A 20,111-nucleotide genomic window follows, 5' to 3' on the forward strand; every position below is an offset into this window, starting at 1 on the left:
CAGTGCAATAGTCAGAAAGGTCTGTGAAATAAACTGCTTGCAGAGGACTGCCCCTCCAGTGTGCAGGAATAGCCGAGAATGTGGCTTTTGGAGTGAAGGAGCTATAAAGCTTAAATTTATTAGGAGAGCAGCAGCCTGCCTTGCTACTACATGAAGTTATTGGAATGCTTCTCCCGTGTTATTCCTGCAGGTATACAAGGCACAGGGATTTAAATGGGAGGATGTGTGAGGCTCTGAGATCCAATTTGTCTTCCAGGCTACTGCAAGGCTCCATTTTTCCCAGGCTTAACAAGTAGCAACCACAGTTTACTGAAATATTTATTTATATTTAGTGAAAACCGACTGACACACAGTTGGTTGTGCGTTTAAGATCACAGTTTATAGCCCTTTGAAGTCTGAAGGAAAGAGGAATGCTTAGGAGAAGCTGAACTTGAATTAATTGTGGAGGCAGATACAGACCGAGTTTCCTCTGTGGCTCATTTTGCTATGGGAGTAAGTCAAGCAATGAACAATGCTGGGCCAACTTGTATCACAACAGGAGGTGGTGCAGCTTTAGTGCACAATAGCCTGGCTCACTGAATCCAAATTATTGACCACTTCTCCAAACTTCAGGCATGATGCTGGTTCTGAAGGAAAAAAGTTAATTTATGATTTGTACAGCTTTATGATTTGCATAAGGTGGGATAAATCACACAGTCTTCCAGCCCTGAAACTTTAATCTGCAGTGATTTGAAACTTGAAAAGTACAAAACACTTAAAGGTTTGGATTTATATTTTCCTTTTTGAATGATGTGGTTCTTCTCACTAGATTATGAAACTTTGCCATAAGGAAGAATTTTAGGGAGCCAAGAGGCAAAATATGTTTTGGGCAGCTCCCAAATATAGTATTTTTTTGTTTGTTTGAACTCTGCATTTGTAATTCCACAGTTGTCCTTGCATCCAGCCCCTTTAAAATCTTCTCTTTGCACAGAAGAGTTGCAGCATGTGCATGCTGTGCTGATCCTTTTTGTTTAACTCACAGTGCTTTGCTCTCAAACTGGCTATCAGAATATGATGGGTCAACAGGATCATTCTGTTTAGCATGAAGCACACCTGAAATATCTGCTTAGGTAGTGCTTGTGATTTCTCAGCAAATATTCAGCCCAGTGGGGAGCTGCAGGACTCACCTCCATCTCCCAAGGGTTAACAGTAACCTATAATAATAATCTTGTGGCACAAAAATGCTTCTTTTTATGCATTACCTATTTCCAGAGGCCTAATTTAGGTTTTGTATCAAAATGGATATCACAAACGCTTGAGCTTCCTGCTGGGAATGAAAGTGCTACCAGGAGACTCCTTCTCTGTTATTCCCCTGGTGTCCAGGAGGGGTGAGGAGGCGAGGAAGCAATTGCTGATATCTGTAGCAGCGAGTAGAAATAGTAGCAGGATGGGTTGCAAAGGTAAAATGCTTTGGGAGTATTGTTCTTATGAAAGTCTGGCCCTTGCTTTTGGTTAGAATATATCTGTGTGTGTGTGTAAATATGTGTTTTTGTAGCAGGGCCAAATTTACATCTCCACAAGAAGTTGGATTCATTTTATAAATGCACAAAAACTCACCTGCTATCAAAAGAAAAGGGTATGGTTATGGTGTAAAATGAGATTGTGTATTCATGCTTAAATACACAGGCAGCTATACTCAGAGGTCAGCACAGGTGTGTCCCTGCTCTCTCTGTGCATGTTGCATGCCAGATTCTGCTGCAGATCCAGTGGAACTCTTTCCATCACTTACTTTCCTCCAGGATCTTTCTGTTGAATGCTTTCATGTAAAAGAAATCATGTTTGAATATTTTGTTGTTGTTGTAACAAGTTGGAACAAGGAAAGCAAAAGCTGGATTAAGCACATTTTGTGTGTGTGTGTGTGTTCAAAAATGCTTCCTGAACACCCAGATAGTTTCTCTCTCCTTGGTATTGATTTTCCATTGGACATTAGAAAAAAGTTTTTTACACAAAGGGTGAGAAAGTTCTGGAATGGTCTCGGCACAGAGTCAGATTGGTGATTGGGGTGGGGCTGTGCCCCATCAGCCCCAACTGGCCCCAGCTGTGCCCAATCAGCCCCAATTGGCCCCAGCTGTGCACACAGGTGAGCAGCATTGACAGTAACAGCCATGCAGGGCACAGAGGGCACACAGGGGCAGGGCATCAGCAGCAGGGCATAAAAGTCTGGCCTGAGGGACAGAAAGGCTTTCCAAACTGGAATGGTGTTACTGTGTGTGGGCAGGTGCCTGAACCCTTCTGAAGAGGTAAGGTGTTACCCTGTTTGGGTGGAAGCTTTCTGAAATTGTGTGGGGATATTTTGTGTGTTGTGGCCATCTCAGCTGTGACAGTGGCCTGCCCAGGGAGGTGCTGGAGTCACCATCCCTGGATGTGGCACTGGGTGCCAGGGTTCAGTTGGGGTGTTGCCGCTGGCTTGGGCTTGATGATCTTGAAGGTCTCTTCCAACATGGTGATTTGGTGTGTGGTTCTTATTGTTCCAGTTGTAACAAGGGTTCTTGTTGCTCTAGTCTGGCAGGTTCTGATGCTGAAATTTGGAGGGGTGAAAAGTGCTCCCTTGGTCTGCCGGCCCCTGTGAGTGTGGACACCTGGGGTCTGACTGGGCATGAGGGAGAGAACAAAGAATCCTGCTCAGTTTGGGGGGCATGGGTGTGTGTGTGCTGCCTTCAATGCCACGGGAAGGCAGAGCCAAGGGTGGCCTCTATTCCACCAGTTTGGGCCCTGCACAGGTATTTTTGTGTTGGCCATGCCCAGGCTGCCTGGCTGGGCACCCAAGTGGTCCTTGAGGAGGGCAGTGTTGGCCCACCCGAGTGCAGGGTGAGTGGGCAGGGCAGAGAGCTCGAGCACAGTCCCACTCTGCCCTGCTGGGGAAGGCTCTTGACCTTTTGTTCCTTGGTTTTTTGTGTTTAAGGACGTACAGACTTAACCATCACTTGTGGGTTTTGCAAGTATTAATTAATTACTATTCCAACCAATTTGAGGGCTCGTAACCCTAAATAATCACAAGCTTAATCAGTTATTTTTCTTTGTATTTGTGCTATAGGAAAAATCCACTCATTTATTTCCAAGCACATGACACACAAAAACTATCTTCACACTTCTGAGTGGAACTGGGGCTTGATGCCAAGGTTTTTTTTCCCTACAGAATATGGTATACTCATCCACTCAGACTGAATGGCACAACCTTACGGTTTCACTCGGGAGCTGGAGATTTCTGTCTTACTGTGGTTTTGTACTTAGAAACTGTAAATAGCTTCTCTTTGGTCAAGTTCTTTGTCCTCTTGACTGCACCCATTGCCAGTGTCCTTCAGCATGTGAACTTGATTTTTTTGCTGTAGCTCTAACTAGTAAATGGGATGGTTTTCCCCCCATATTTCTTGCTATTGCCTTCTTCATGGGTTATTTGGCTTAAGGAATTTGGGAATTAGGGAAGGAGAATGGAGAAAAAATATAATAGGGGTGCTTTCATCCTCTTTCTTTTGTGTGTGGAGAAGCCCTTGAGTGCATGAATTTGGGAATTAGGAGTAACTTGTGTCCCACACCTGATGCAGCCCTACAGAAAGGCCATACAGTGCCCTGGTTCAATGTGGACCATGGAGGCACAGCAGAGTGAAGGAAGCCAGAGTTTGTGACTGCATTTGCCATCATATAGGAGTTAAATCAGAGCTAAGGGCTTTTTCTTTTGTGTTTTAATTTCCTTTGTCTTAAGCAAGTATTTTTTAAATGAAGTGGGGGAGGAGAGCGCTGTGCCACTGCCATGCTTTGGGATCTGAGGCTCCTGTGGACCCCATAGGATGTCAATGGACTCATTAAGATTTAGCCAAGTTTTATGCATTATTCATAATATACATTCACAGCATGCACCCTAAAGACTGTCTCCTGTGAATGCTTAGTCAGAATCATTTGCATTCTGTATTATGGATCCATAATATAAAATACATTTAGCTACGTTTTGTGTATTATCCTTTACACTTATTTCCAGCCTTTACTCTTCTGGCATATGCAGCAAATGTTTAAACAATAGCATGCAGTTATGTTTTGTTGCTCTATAAAAACTAATGCATAATAAGGGCTCTTATGAAAATTAATTATTGCATAAGAGCAATGGACAGCTTTTTCCTCTTTGTAGCTTCAGTGACATTTTAAACTTACTTTTCGAACATGTTTAAGAAGTGTTTTAAATTCTGGGCTGATATTTTGTAAATTTTGTATTTCAAATACACACAAAAATCATTTTTGATGTGCAAGGTTGGCAGGTGATAAAACATCAAATTGAAGCTGAGATGCTTAATAATCATAAGAGTCTTTTGCTGTGAGTTTACTCTAATCCTATGAACATTATTTCTGCTGTACATGACAAGACGAAAGAATCAACAAAACACCACATCAGAAAATTAATTCTCTTGCTGTCATCTCAAGCATTGAAGCTCCTCTATTTTCTTTTTCTCAGCTGCCAGTACATCATGGTGATGGGTCTGATCTCGGCTTTGCGCTGATCCACAGAGTGGCCCAGACATGTTCCTTGTACACCTCTGCCTTGGTTTCCCCATGGGATGTGGTGCTCTGTAAATTCCTCTGTGGGAGCTGTCTGTCTGGATTTACTCCTGCAGCACCCTGCCACTGCCAGCAGACAGCATTCCTGGTGGGAATGCTGCTCCTGCAAGAAAATGGGATTTCTTTGGGGGCCAAGCTGCACTAGGGGGAGCACAGGGAGGTGTGAGGATTATCCTCCTCATGCAGAGTTGGTTAAGGGATTGCTTTTGTGATGTGTCTTCATTTTGGGGACCGTGGTAATGTTTCTAGTGCAATATCTTTAGCTGGAGCTTGCACATGAGAGCACCAGATGGGCCAAATCCAGGCGCCTGTGGCATCCTTTGCAGATCACTGGGGTGCTGCCCTTGTGTGTGTTCAGGAGGATGGGCTGATGTCAGCCTTTCACCCATTGCATTCTCAGGGAGCTCTGCAGGTTACAGAAAAGCTTTTGGGGTGATGTCCTTGTCTCAGGGCCTGGCTCACACTGGGCTGCAGAGGTGCCTTGAGACTAAGTACACAAAATATAGACTGCATACCCCAGGGATATGAGTGACTTGCTACGTCAAGTTCTCTGCTGATGTTGTAATCCTTGATTAAAAGCCAGTGCTTATCAAAACACTTCAGAAAGTCTTGATAGCACGTAAGATTGAAATGGTTTTTTTCCCATCATAGACTTTAACACAGGAGAATGTTTTGGCCAAGTACAGTCAGGAGGAAAACAGTTGGTATAAAATGAATTTAAAATCCTAAGGATTATTTATATTTACTTTTTTTTTTTTTTTCCCACTGTGTCTTCCAAGGTACCTTTAGACAGCATGCACGCAGCATACCCTGAGGGTACAGCAGAGAGTTGGCAAGGGTTCTTCTGTGGCCCAGGCAAAGTGGGCACATGCTCTCCTTTGGTCCAGAACTGTCTCTTGAGCTCTCAGAGTAACACCTAAAATACAAACATTTTGCTGCCTTTCTGTTCAAGAGAGAGGACCAGTTTTTCATGAGGCTTTTTTAATAAGAGAATTGAGAATTGTAGGTTTGTAAATACATGTATTTTGCAGCATGCCATTGCTGTGACTTGTTTCTTTTGCTTACGTATTTAATTTCTTTTGCTTACATATTAAGAGTAACAGTCCATGATTTTTAAATCTGATGCATAGAAACAAAATATTTATCGTTTCTTTTAGGTAAGATGTGACAGAGTGGGCACTCTTCTCTGTGTGCGTTGAGTGTAATAATGTGAAGTAAGAGTAATCATTGTGGAGGGGAAATAATCTGTGAGATTTTGTTCCTGGATGCATTGGCAGGTCATTTATGTCCTGTGGAGCAGAACTACCTTTCCCTCTTGGCTGCTGCATACCGGGGCAGCAAAGGAAGACTGAGATCCAGGTTTGTGCTGGAAGATTTCTTTATTATCTTCCTTGAATCTTGAGCTTTCCTTCCTTGCCCTCCCACATTCCCTCTCCTTCCCAGCTCTTGCTGCAGCTCTGGCACTTTTCTGCCGTCCCCTTTCCTACTTGCTGCACCCTAAAAGCTCCAAAATAAACCCCAAAATAAATAAATGCATTAGAGTTTGTTAGCTTGGTGTCTGCCACATGGATCTGATGCATTGCTGGTCCATCTCACTGGCTGGGCATCAACACTTGGGACCAGTGAGAACATGTTTTTGCCTCTACAAATCAGCAGAATAGGAATATAAACAAAGCTCAAAAAAAAAATCAAGACATATAAACACCCCTTTCAGATTCATGAATATGCTATATTTAAGCCTAACTTCTGAGATTTCCTTTTATTCTCATGAATATCATTTACATTTGAGCAAATGCAAATTCATTTCCACTTCTGGTGCTCTGGAAGCTGCTCTGGAAAGTGAGTAGGATGTGCCCTTTGGTCCATCCCAGTTCAGGCCCCAGGGCTGTGTGCACAACCTTGGGAGTTCCAGAGCATTCAGCAGTTCTGCTCCATCTGTTTTTCTTTTCAGCAATCTCCATTCTTACTGTGAAATTTGCAGTGCAGGAACAGGGGGTTTATTAGGCTTGTGATGCAGAAAATAAAGAACTTGCTTTCTATTGTTTAGCAAAATTTCTAGGAAGTTCCTAGCAGTTTTATTTAATACTTGGAATAGGTATCTTTATCTTTCTAAATGATCTTGAACAGTTTTTGTTCATGAGCTGCTGTATAAATAGGCACTAGGGTACCTAGAAAATGAGTGCTGTACATGAGCTGGACTCACAAGAGATAGAAAGAGAATTCATTTCTGTAACTCCATGGTAGTACCTGCCCTAAAAGATCACCTCTACACTGGGTTTCAATTCAAGGCTTCCCAGGTACTGGGTTGCCATTATTATCAATTATACTATAGAGGCAGTGGTTTGAATGGGTAGGTTTTAAAGTGTTTCACTGGATTACCTGCTGCACTGTTATTCCATTTTACACTTGGAAAGGTTGTAGGATTTTACTTCTGATTCAGTTCATCCCAGGAAATCCAGACTTTGCAGTTAACTCAGGTTGTTGTGCACTTTGTTCTCTTGGTGCTTTTTCTGTCCTTTGTCCACAATCATCATAGTGTTTCTGCCCATCCCTAGTGATAGAAAATCAGAACTGTTATGCAACATGGGGATTTAAAAGGAACAGATTCTGGTTTCCTCTTTATCAGCTTTAGCTCTCAGTCTTTATAGCTCAGGCTCTTCAACTCAACAGTAAAATTCAGCACTTTTAAAAAAGAAACTGAGATTTTCATCTGATAACAAGCATTGAGGCTTTAAGGTATTCCAAGACAACAGGAAAAGTTCATGGGTGTTTGTATCCCTGGAACACACCATTAGAAGGGGCCACAAGGACTCTCAGGTTTTGTGTTCCTCCCACAAATAAATCCTTTCACCTTGTGGTGCTTCATGGGGTACATGATATCCAAAAGGGAAGAACTGAGACAGTGTCTGTCACATCTCTGTTCTCCACACAGTGGGTTTGGGAGCACAGGGATCCCGAGCATGATGAGCTGCATTTAATGAAGGTAACACTTCTGTTCATGTTGCCTAGATAACTTCAGATTCATTTTCTCAACGTTTTTTTTTGAATTCCCCAAAATTTAATTGAAGAAGAGGTAGAAATCTGCGCATATTTCTGTGCTGTGAATTGCTCAGGCACTTTGACAGACTCTGAAGAGCTGTGCCTGTGAAAGGAGTATTCCTCTCTGAATCTGCTCCTTCCTCTGGTCTCTGCATCATCATCATGAGGGCAGGGCAGGGAACCTCCTCTCTGCCTCCCTGTTTCCTTCCCCACCAGAGCTGCAGAAACCAGCCAACAGGACTTGTCACCTCCCACTGGACAAGGCACTGTCAATATTCTGACTTTTATTGCTTCAGATCTCTGCGTCTCTGATGTGAGTGTGTTCTGAAACCGTTTTCTCTGCTGTTTTTCTGTAACACTTTCTGTTTGCATACAAATCTCTCCCAGGAATTGCACCAAAATTCCTCCACCCCTTTCCTGGTGTTTGCTAGTGAGGCTGAAAGTCGTGTTGGGGCTTGCAGTCCTTGCCAGGCTGTTCCTTTCCCTCTCCTGCTTCTCATTCTCAGGAATTAGCAAGATGTACAGTGGCCAGTCTGTTACCTGTTCCTGAGTTTAAAAACCTCAATTTTCTGGTCACCATCTCCTCACTTTTGCCAGTTCTGCAGCAGTGGCACTGCTCTGACCTCACTGAGTTGTTTCAGCTCTTGGGCCATTTTGTAGTGATGGATGCAAAAGCAAAGATGAGTTTAAAGCTGCATTCATCCATCTCTCTGTTATTTTAACACTAAATCCCAAGGATAAATATTATTGTTAAATCACTGCTGATTACAGTGTACAAGAGAAAAGTCCTGTTTTGAAGATCAGGCTCCTTTAGTGAGGAGAGGGGATGACAGCCCTGTTGAAAAGGGTAAAAGCTGAAGAGCCTGGTAGGTATGTCCATTCTAAATGTGTGCCATGTGTGCTGAGGGTGACTTGGTTCACACAGAATATTTGCAGTCAGTCAAAAATAGAACTCATAACTTGCATGCTTGTGCTTCCTCAGCCCAATCTCTGCAGAAACAAATCTCCATGTTACTGAAAAAGAGCAGAACTGAGACATGACTGTTGGGGTTTGCACCAACTGACCCTTGATGTGGGGTGAAAGGCAAGGGACAAAAGTAAGGAAAATATATAGGGAGGTTTAAGCAGATGTTGTGAATGCTGTACTTGCCCTGCCTTGTGGTACTTTGGTCTTCACAGGTGTCAGTCCAGCATCTCCTTGATTAATACAAACACTGATTAATACAAATATTTAAAACTGGTGCCACTAGTACAATGTATTACTCTGTTCCACTTAGGGCATTGCATGTAGTAAATAAACTGCAGGCATGGCAGTCTTGGTTGCAGCTGGCTTGTTGCCTCAATATTAATACATATACTACACTGAGAAAGTAAAACAATTTAAAAGAACTGATTGCAAAGTCTGTACAGGTGTAAAAGTTAAGCATATGGCAGAGAGGAGATTGCCAATGAAAATGACAGATGATTAGCATTCATTAAAACTTTCAATTAACACCTTGACAAACCCCATAAAATAATACTGCATGTAAATAATGTGTGATTTCTCCAAGCATTCTTCTACATGTTTTTAAGGGAGAGGAAGAGTGAGAAAGAGAAGAAGGGAATTGTATTCCAAAAGTGCTTAGTACTAAGAATTTTTCAGCCCCTGGTTTGTTTTGGAGTTCAGTGCTCTAGTGAGGAGCAAAACAAGCTGGGATTTTACTTCTTTATGTAAGAAAGCATCCATTGGCACTGGCACATGCAATCCTCTTTCTGTGTCATTACTGAGCACTTCTGTGGTCCTGGCTGGACTCAGGTGCTGCAGAGCTCTGGGCTTGTGGAGATCCAAACTTCAGGCTTCGTTTCCTCTCCTCCAATTCCTGTTTGAAGTTCTTGTGTTTGTTTCTTTGTCACTTATATTCATAATTGGATGCAGTCTGGGCATGAGTGTGGCATTTTAAAATAGAACTTCCCTCTCACCTACCGATTTCTCCTTTTCTGAAATGCTATTCCATAGCTTAAGAGTGTATATGTCATTGTTTTCACACTGGTGGTATCTTAGAGCTGCCATTTGTTTGATGTAGCCAAGGAATTGTGAAGAGGATGTGATGGCTGCTAAATTTACCATGAAAAAGCTTCATTTGTGAAGGTCCCTGCCTTCCTGCCTTGGCCTAGACCCATTGTGCTTTGGGCCATGTCCACATTGCAAAGCCTGGGTCTCTATTTCTTGCGGTATCCCTGTGATGGTTTTGTGACACATCTTGAATTTTGGCAATTGAAAATTCAAAAATCGTGATTTTTTCCTACGAAATGCCATTGAGTTGTATGTTTCCTCTCCTGAGCTATTGGTTTGTGGGTGTTAGAGGATAAGAGGTCCACCAGAAAGGTTGGAAGAGCCAAATTTGGCATTCCATGTAGCAAAAGTCTTCATCAGCAGGAATACTGGGATAACTCTTCTGTCAGACTGCTCCTGCTTGGAGCGTTCTCACAGTTTGTTCCAGAAAGGAACAGGGGAAGAAAACTAGACTTCAAAAAAGTGTGAACAATCAGGGCACCTCAGTACAGGAGTACAGTTAAATAAAGCTATAATTAGAAGGAACAGGAGGGAAAAGAAAAGTCCATTATTCTGCTACCTTTCTGCATTTGGCTGCTCTTGGATTGCTGTTCCCAAAAGCGATCTGCAGTGGCATCTCTTGGCTTCCTGGAAGGCAAAGGGAATTTTACAGCTGACGTCAATGGGAGCAGAGTGAGGCTGATGTTAAATGCTCTTTTTATAACCCTGTCCCCAGTGAGTGGTCATTTTCATTGTTTCCCCTGATATTTTTGTGGGTGTTAGATAGATAGATCAAGAAGGAGAAAACAGTGGTTAAGAATGACAAGCTGTGATTGTGAAACCCCAAAACTGTGAGAGGGACTCCGGGGGGCGGCTGTGGGGCTCCGGAGGGCTGTTGTGTGTTTGAGTAGTTTTCAGTGTTCTTTTGAGCACTTTTCACTCCCAGAGGACATCACCCGTAGAGCCCACCCTGCCTCAAACAAGAGAACCCAGAGCAGTTCTGCAGGTCAGTTCATGATGTGAACAGTGCAGCCCTTTGGGTTCCAGGTTGTGCTGCAGTTTCACAGCCCCCTGTGTTCATGCCCTGGGCTCAGGGTGCAGCAGGAATCCATACTTTCCTGCAGAATCTGCCAGGCTGATCCATGGTGAGCCCTTTGGTGTGATTCTGCTGTGCCTTGATCCTGTCTGACATCAGGAACAGGGATGGACAATGAGTCTCTGTGTGTGCACAGGAGCTGCCCAGCGCAGCTCTGACATTGATCTCTCCACTCTGATAAGGCAAGGGCTCAAAAATGACTCCAAAAGCACAGAAAGGGAGGACAGCTTTGAAAATGGATACAGGCAGAACAGACAAAATACCCTGATTTGTAATCTCCCCCTTCCTCTCTTCCCATCCCTCTTGCTTCCCCACTCTCAGGTTATTCATTAAGTAATTTTTGAAATAATGGTAAAAAGGATTTGTTTAACAGCTGAATTGCTGATTTTGGATTAGGCAGTTGGGTAGTGGATTTGAAGAATTCATGTTCATGAAGTGTTTGAGGTCAGCAGTTCCTCCCTTACAGCACATCCCCTCCTCTGCTGCAATACTGCGCTGTTCTCGTGGTACATGGGGGGAAAAAAGGTGGGACATGGGACAAAAAAAGTGATTGGGCTCCTCAGCCCTGGCTGCACCTCCAGGGGGATTGCTTCTCAGGGCAATCAGAAATCTGAGTGGAATGCAATGGCATTTGTTAAGCAACCCAAGTTACCCTTGATCCTACAAACTGCTCTTCTGGTATTAACAAGAATGAAACAAAAATAAAAAAGAGTTAACCTGGGTTGCTTTTTCTTTTTTGGCCTCTCTTTAAGGAATGAATAGATATTTGACTCTGGCAGGAGTGTGCCATGCTGTGGTTATGTTACTGTCTTTGAGTGGCTTAGAAATTGTGTGAGGTGCTGTCTTAGTGTTGCTGAGTTAGAGGATGCAATAAGCCTGTTTTCCAGTAGCCATGTACCATCATATATAACTGAGTGTGTTTTGAATTTGTAAATGCTGCGTAACATATAGGAAGAGGCTGAATCTTGCACTGAAAATGTTGATTTCGTGTGTCGGTGACCATATAGGAAGAAACCAAGTCTTGCATTGACAGTATAGACTTCATGTATCTGTTTTTTATATTTCTTTGTTACAGTCTTTTAACAATACTAGCCAAGAAAAGAACCCCTCTCTTTTTGCTCAGTGCTGTTTTTTAGTATAAAAAAATAATAAGGTTTATGTGTAGGTGTCATCTTGATATCTGCTCTGAAAACCTTACATGAAAAGAGCACTAAAAAGATGATTGAGTGCTGTAGATTTGTAAAAGTGGACTCTTTAAGACAGCATTTAAGTGTGCAAGATGAGAACTTCCTGCTCCAGAGCTCATTTAGGATTTTCCTCGTTCATGAGGAGGCTGATTTTTTTTTTTTCTGCTCTTGCATTTATAAAGCCTGAGATTGCCTTTGTTCAAAAAGAATTTTGGTGTTTCTTGTGTTCAGAGCATGCCATGTCCTAGCATCTTCCAAGTTTAGTGCTGCACTTGCTTTCAGTGTTGGAAAGCCAAAGCTCTTGTAAAGATTTTAAATTATCTGATAATATTTAATCAGTTCCTAGACTGTGTGTGCTTGAATGGTAAGCACTCCTGAAGAGCTTGCACCTTTAAAAAAAAAGTGAAGTACACTGATAATATTGCAGTGTGTGGAGAGGTTTCAAATTATTGGAACACTTAATTTTTTCTATAATTGCTTCAATTTGAAGGGAACTAGGCAAAATACCAAGCTGAAAATGAGTTGCATTAATCGAAAAATTCATCAGTCAGAAAGTAGGATTTAAACCAAAACACCCAATTAGAACAGGGGGGAAAAAAGACACTAAACATCTTGGCATTAAATCCTTAAAGGGATGAGCCTCCCATCCCTCTGTGCTGGACTCAGGGGTTGTTAGGAGAGTTTCACACTTGGATTTCACTGAGAGAGCAGAGGGGCTGAGGTGGGGTCAGGAACACCTGGACTGGAAAGGAAGGGAAGGAGAGCAGTGCTCAGGGAAAGGAGAGAGAAGGAAAGGAAAGCAGTGGGCAGCAGTTGAATGGGAGCACAGATCAGCCCCAGGTTAATGTCTCTTCATAGTAAGATAACAATAAGATAAAAAGATTCAACACCACTGCAGATACCTCACGGCAGGTAAAGAGCTTTTTGGTACTATGCAGTTAGATTTCATAATGATTTAATGAGCCGTTTTTTAAAAAAAAGGGAGAAGTTGTGTCACTTGAAAGGTACCAGAAAAACCAAAGCAAAATTGAGGCATGTTGCTGCAGCTCAGGCTTTTTGATATTTTCAAGTCAGTAAGTTTGCCATTCAAAGTCAAGTCTGGCAAATAGTCTGTTTTTCTGGTCTGACATATCTGGCATAAGCAGTGATTGTTACTAAACAAGGGAGAGCAAAATAGAATATATTTTTGAGAGAGGATGAAATACTAAGGGTGTATATTATATTTCCCTGGAATTCAGCAGTTGCAAATGATTCTTGACTGCATATGGTCCCAGTGCAGTGCAGGGAAGGTTTCCATACACCAGATTTCACTGGGATTTTGGCACTGACACCCAACTTTCAGTGTGTACAGAGTCCTGGGACAGCTCATGGGCTTGCATATCTTTCTGAACCCTGCTCACCCTTTCTCTCCATCATCCAGAATATTCCATGTGCAGTGCTTTGAAAGGATGTGGACAACTAAAAGGATCTTTTAGTAAATCATGGGTGGAGAAAAGCAATGCACTTCCTTTTTATTTGAGTCAAACGATCCAATGGCTCCTTTCCAAGTCCCGTACTCCTTTTGTTCACACAGGAAAATTCTCTGTTGAGTGCTGGAATTGGGCTGGACCCAAATGCCCAAAAGGTTTGAGGGCTGGAAACCTAGAATATTATAACTTATAATATTATATAATAGATGTATATTGTTATATATAATATTTTATATTATATTATCTATTATAACTATCTGATACATAATAGATATAATGTAATAATATAATATTTTATAATAATAAATTGGATAATTTAAATTATCTGTCATCACCTCTCAGTAAATAAGGTAGGATATTTAGAAAATGCAGCTGATCTCAGGCTGTTTTTGCAGCTACAAGGGCTTTCCTTTAATTTGCCTCACAAATTGGGCTCTTGGTCTGAGAGCCCACATTGAGCTCACCTGAACATAGTGGTTCCCTAAAACAAGAGGTGGTTTTGGAAGAGCAGAAGCTCAGTCTGGCTAAAGAACTGAGCACAGATAGTTGAAATCAGATTTTTTTAAGAAACTTGAATGCTACTTCAGTCAGGGCTGGAAGAACTTCTCTGAATCACTGCTGACATTGTGTATGAATTTTTATTGCACCTATTTTGTTTTATCAACTTCCTCATGTCACCAGTCCCCACCTTTGTTGTGGTATCCCCTTTCTGTGCCTCATGCACATTGTTTTCCTCATTCTAATCTTTCAGCTGCAGTCTACCCTGCTAGTATGCTACTATTGGCCTGAGCTAATACTATGAGAAATTATTTTCATTATTAATTTTTATTTTTTTTATTTTTATTATTTTTTATTTTTATTTTTAATTAATTATTTTTTACATTTTTAGTATTATTTTTATATCCTTCTCCCCCGTCAGAAATGTGAGCAGTAAATAGTAATCATTTCAAATTCTAGGGTACTCGATTTCCAATAGAGATGACCCAATTGCATATCAGATTTTTACACCTGATACTCTGCTTCCATTTGTTTCTTCCCCCTTCTTTTTTATCCTCCCTCTTGCTGGTGGTGCTAAAAATCATACTCAGGAGTATGTATACTCTGGAAGTTGCTGTGCTGGAAATTAAGACTTAAAATAGTCAGGGGTTTTGGTTTTTTCCTCTTTTTCTCATCTGCACTTAATCCTGTCTTTGGTGCTGAAGGAAAGTGAGAGGAACGCCAGTGATGGTTGGTTCTATTGTAGTTCCACTGCTTTTGGATTAACCTTAGGCTCAGTTTGCTTGGGTTTCTAGTCCACTCATCAATGTGGGTGCAAACTCACAGAAATGAAACCCCAAATGTGTTTTTTGGTGCAAATTTTCCCTTCTCTTTTTGTACAAATAGTAAAAGTAATGGGAATTAACTTTTCAGTGGGTGCCCATTGCTTTTCAGAGTCCCAAAGCTGGCTCAGGTGATCTGTTACTGTGTTCTGTGTCTGTTAGGGGTGTGTGAATACCAGTGGACATTTCCTAAGATTATTCCTCTTCCTCCAGACATTTCCTAAGATTATTCCTCTTCCTCCAGAAGAGGAATAAGTACCAATAAGTAAAAGTAAATATTTTGGTGCAAATACAGTGCTGAGTCCCAAACATTTGGCCAATCCTCCATTATCCTGCTTTAACATCCCTGCAAGGGCTCCAGTGCCAAGGGCTTCCTGCACCTATTCTCACTCTGTGCTCTGTGGTGTCCACAGCTGAAATGGGTGGTCTCACTCACTCCCTTCTGAAGGCAGATATGGGTTATTTTCATCCACACACTCATTAATCTCTCTGAGCCCTGCCAAGCTCTTTGAGCTACTTTCTCGATTTAATTACATGTTACAGAGTTTCTGGGTCTTTTTTATAGTTCTTGCAAAAGTGTTTTAATTTTAAATGCATTGTATGACATTTAGCTGTGTGTCTGGTGTTAAGAGGAGGAGTAAATACGAGCAAATGATCTCTGCAATTTTGCATTAATGCCCTCTGTGAACTGCAGTTTTTTCAGGATGTCATGTAAACTTACCCACACTGCCAAGTACGGGAATGAGAGGAAAGAGTTGCTTTCCAATTTGTCCATTTTGAGATAGAATAATCATAGATAGACTGGAATAATTTGCACCACTGGCAAACACAGGTTTTAAAACAGGGGCTCAGTCCACACAGGATTTGATGGGAAGTCCTGCCAGTTCTTTTATTTCAGCAAGGGACAATCATGGTACGGGAGTCCTTTTTCCAGCCTTTTAACAAATGGAGAATGAATGTGGGCTCCTTCAAAGAGCCTGTGAATGGCAGCTGGGAAAAGCAAGGGGCTCTGAATAGGCTTGAACTTACCCAGGGGCTGAGATTTTACTGGGAAGCTGTTGAGATTTTTACAGAGTAACGGAGGTCATAACATATTTTGCTGATTATCAATCTGGTTTAGAATCCATGGCCTGAAATGTGCAAACTGCAGCTGAGTAAGCACTTTAAAGAGGTACCAGGATGGGATGTCACAGTGCAGAGCACTCACACATTCTTCCTAGGGCCTGGCAGTGGTGTGAGGAGCCAGAGAAAAGGGCTGGTCTGGCTGCAAATTCAGTTTTGAGTTTTTTAATGACACACCCTGCCACAGAAGCATCAGCTGAGGTTGCTCAGAACCTCTTTTTCTGTGACCGTATGGAGGCAATTGCAGAAATGCAGCATCTATACCTATCTCAGTTTGGGGTTTATGTTTGCTTTTGTTCTTTGTTGTTGTTTTCGGTGGGTTTTTTTTTTTTTTGTTTGGTATTTTGTTTTGGTTTTTTCCACCTGCAATGTCTAAAGTAGATGGAGGGGGTAGTTTAGCAGTCAGATGAATAAAACCCATGGATTCTGCTTGTAGAATTTCCTCTTCAGAGAAGAAAGGCTTCCTGCATACTGAACTGACTCCTGGAGTGCTGTGTCCGCGCCCTTGTTGCAGCCTGCTGGTGCACAGGGAACATCCCGAGTGCTGGGGCAGTGCTGGTGCCTGGAGCTGCCAGTGCCTGCTCTGCATTCGTACCCAGAAGGGACTTTGGGGGAACCTCACTGTGGGGTTTGACACTGTACAGAATGTACAGTTATGGCTGGATCCACTCTGGGGCTAAGGGCAGGCTGGTGTTTTTTATACACTGTGAGACTTTGTCACAGGAGATCCTGGACGGTCTCAAGTCTTGGGTTCCTGTGGTTGAGATGACCCCCAAGGTTTTACACTTCTTTCTCTCAGCCCTGTGACTGAAGAAGTTGAGATTCCTTGGCTCTGCTTTTTATTTTCTCTTATCTATTCCATTCTTTCTCTGGCCTGCTGAGGTCTGTCCAGCAGGTTGGTTTGTGGATCAGTCCCTGCCTTTGGGGTGGTGTTAGCTTTTTATACTAAAAACTATGTGTACTTTATTTACGATAATTTTCCAATACCTATCCCCTATGTTAGACAGTCTGTCTCTACTCTAAACCAATCCAAAAGTGCCACCATCGCAGCAGAAGATGGAGGACAAGAAGGAGAAGGACAGGACATGCCCAGATTCCTCCATCTTGCCTCTTGAACCCCCATTCTAAATCCCCAAAATTCTACTTTTTCACCCTGTGATAAATTCACTATCATTCTACTCAAGCCCTTGTGGCTTGTAACTCTTCACACAAAGTTGGTAATTGTTTCCATGGGCTAAAATTAGAGGCACAGGTGTTTGTGACTCTGTGCCAAGGTCTCTGAGCCCCTGCCAGGGTCTGGAGCCCTCCAGGGCAGCCAGAGCAATGTCCTGGGTCCCAACATAAAGGATGACTGTTGGAAAGCAAATGGACAAGGGGATGGATGCAAAGTCCATCAGGAATGTTGAATACAGAGATGGGGACAAAGCCTTGAGGCTCTGTCGGTGAGTACTCAGGAAATCTGAACTGGAGGTTGCAATGAAGAACCAGAATCCCCCTGACTCCCTTCCACGGTCTTTCCCTGGGTATTTGTTCCCAATTATTGCCAGAGAAGGGAATGCATGGGGCATTCCAAAAGAAGGGTTTTTTCTGACTCTGTATGACATTTTTTGTCCAACCCCTTGAAGTTCTTCTGAAATCTGCTTTATATGGTTGTGAGAATGGAGTGGAGCTGAACTGCTGATACTCTTCATGGTGAGAATTTCCTACTTGAAGTTGAAATAGCTTTGAACTACTTGATGACGTGTGCTGCCATTTAAAAAAAAAGAACCCAGTATACTGAATGCCATTGTTATCTTTTATTATTAGACTTATGTTTGTAGAACCAGCTGTCATTATAAAGCAAACTGAGAACTTGACTGCTTGAGTCAGAGTCCATTAAAATGGGCTAAAGACTGATTATCCTCCACCAGGCTGCTTGCTGTTGTACTCAAGTGTGCTCAGGTACGAGCACTGCTCCTCTGAGACCTTCATAGAAACAAAGTGAGGCTTTAAGACTCTCCTGCTGTGTAAAACTGATCCCCAGAACTGACTGTGCAGCAGGGAAATACGGGTAAGGGATTAATGATTGTTGCAGTTAGTTGCCATTTGTAAACAACAGGACGAAAAAGCTAAACTAAATAATTTTTTCAAAAATTTACCTTTGTTTTCCATTTAAAATGAGCTCTTAGAGTATTTCCTAGGAATGGAGGGTCTGGATTTTGCAGTTTTGTCTCAGGGCTGAAACCAGCAGGGCTGCAGAGCAGCGTGGGGTTTGTCCCCAGGATCCAGCTGCAGCCTGGGAGCAGACTTTGTTTGTGTGTCAGTCTCGGTTTGGGCTGCAGCCAGAGTTTCACTGCTGCTTGAGGACAGAACTGTCGTGCCAGGACTTGTGGTGGTGCAAAAAGCTGCTGGGCTGTGTGCTCTTCAAGCAGGCTTTAAACACATAGTGCAAATTAAGTTGGTGTCTCTAACTTAGCACCCACACCTCAACTTTCCCTCCGGTAGCCTGGTCTTACTCAGCTCTTGCACTGGAGCTGGTGACAAAGCCCTGTTCATCTGTGAGCAGGGCTGGGTTTAAGTGCTTCATCAGGCTCTGTGTGCTGCTTTATGGCTGTGGGCTTGGCACAGACCCCCTTGTTTAACCTTGCACACCAGTTATGGGCTTACATTCTTTTCCAATGTCTGTCTGGTTTGTTTTCTCCAAGTGATGGGCACGCCTTTCCCAAACTGCCCTGATACTCTGATTGATCTGGTTTTGGAGCTCACGCTGAATTCAATAGATGTTCTGGGCATGGAACAATCACAGGATCAGGACAATATCTTTTTAAGTCCAGTAAAGTCATAGAAAAGTGTCTTTTTCCCTCCTTACCAGCAGGAAATTGATTTCATGCTTTTCAGTCTCCCAGTATATTTATTAAGCTATTGTTTATTCATTTGGTTACTTTATTATTTAATTTTGTAACAAAATTTGGCTTTGGTCTTTAGAAGAAAAAATTCAAGTGTTTTCTACTTTTTTTTTCCTCCTCAAAAAATGCATATATTCTTGGCTCTTTTTATGGTACAGTGCTGCTGCGCACCTTGGAACAAAAGTGACTAACAGCTCTCAACAATAGGAGTGGAAATAATGGCAGGGGTAGCAAAGACGTGAAGAGTTTTGAAAAGCAATATTCTTCAGTGTGGGGAAAGTAATAAAAGGTCAGAATGAAGTGCAATAGAAAAGCCATTATGAAGGGAATGGGCAGAAATCTGGTTTTATGTTGATGTCAAGGCTTTGGATTTGTTTTCTTTCTGTTCTGACAAGTTTTATTTAGTTTAATTCAGATTATTATTATTATTTGCCTTAATGCATGCAGCTTTACTAGGTGTGATTTTAATCCTGCACAAGTGTAAATGGCTGGGTTTGAGAGACTTATTTATCTTTCCTTTCTTTATTTGGAACCTTCTGTATAATGAATCCTTAACCAAGAATTATTGTTTAGTATTATTTACTCAGAGCTGGGCCGTGCTACAGAAATACGGACAGAAATACAGAGTTTGCTGCTTATGGAGGAAGGTGGGTGCTCGTCAAAGTATTTCAGGTACCATTGCAAACTCCTTGCCAGTACTTGACTTGCTGGAGTCTGCAGTCAGTGTTGAAATCCCCACTGACCTCCAAAACTAAATCAGCTGTGACTGTTCTTGGTAAATCATCCTAGAATTTGTTCTCTTACCCCTAATTAAGTAAAAGACATTCAGCCCTTTATCAATTATGGCAAAAGTATGTTTTGAAAATAGGAATGGTTAAAAAAAATTCAAGTTTCATACTGGCTATCAGTGCTGAAATCCATCCTCCTTTGCTTTTGTTTTTGACCTGGGAATACAATTTTGTATGATGGGTTGCTGATGTAAAGCACAGTTCTCCTCTTCCCTTTTCCCTTCCCTGTATGTAAAAGGAGCCAAGTTAGCCAATACCATGTGAAATCAGCACCCTTCGGGTAAAGATTTTTGCCAGGATTATCATTGATTGTTAGCAGTCCATATAGCCAGTAATTTGGCCTATTTCAAATCTAAATGATATGTAGTGGCTGTATGTGGGGAGAGCCTGTGCAGCTCAGCTTTATTTCCTTTCTAATAATTTCATTTTTTGTGGTTTTCATTCCTCCCAGCCATGTCTGCTAATCAGATCCCACTGCAGATAGTGCTGGAAGTCTGGAAGGTCTGCAGAAATGTCCTCCCAGAGCTGTTGAAGACAGATCAGGCATCCATCTCAGCAAACCAAGGGTCAGAACCCTGGGCCAGTCCCCT

The 20,111-nt window shown here is 42.2% G+C and overlaps 1 protein-coding gene across 8 annotated transcripts in view; it reads left to right on the forward strand.

Annotated features, from left to right (window-relative positions):
* SOX5 (SRY-box transcription factor 5) overlaps window positions 1-20,111 on the forward strand; it is a 597,965-nt gene that overhangs the window by 15,903 nt on the left and 561,951 nt on the right. The window lies entirely within an intron of this gene.

This window comes from Melospiza georgiana, chromosome 4 (genome assembly GCF_028018845.1).
Source record: "Melospiza georgiana isolate bMelGeo1 chromosome 4, bMelGeo1.pri, whole genome shotgun sequence".
Taxonomy (NCBI): domain Eukaryota; kingdom Metazoa; phylum Chordata; class Aves; order Passeriformes; family Passerellidae; genus Melospiza; species Melospiza georgiana.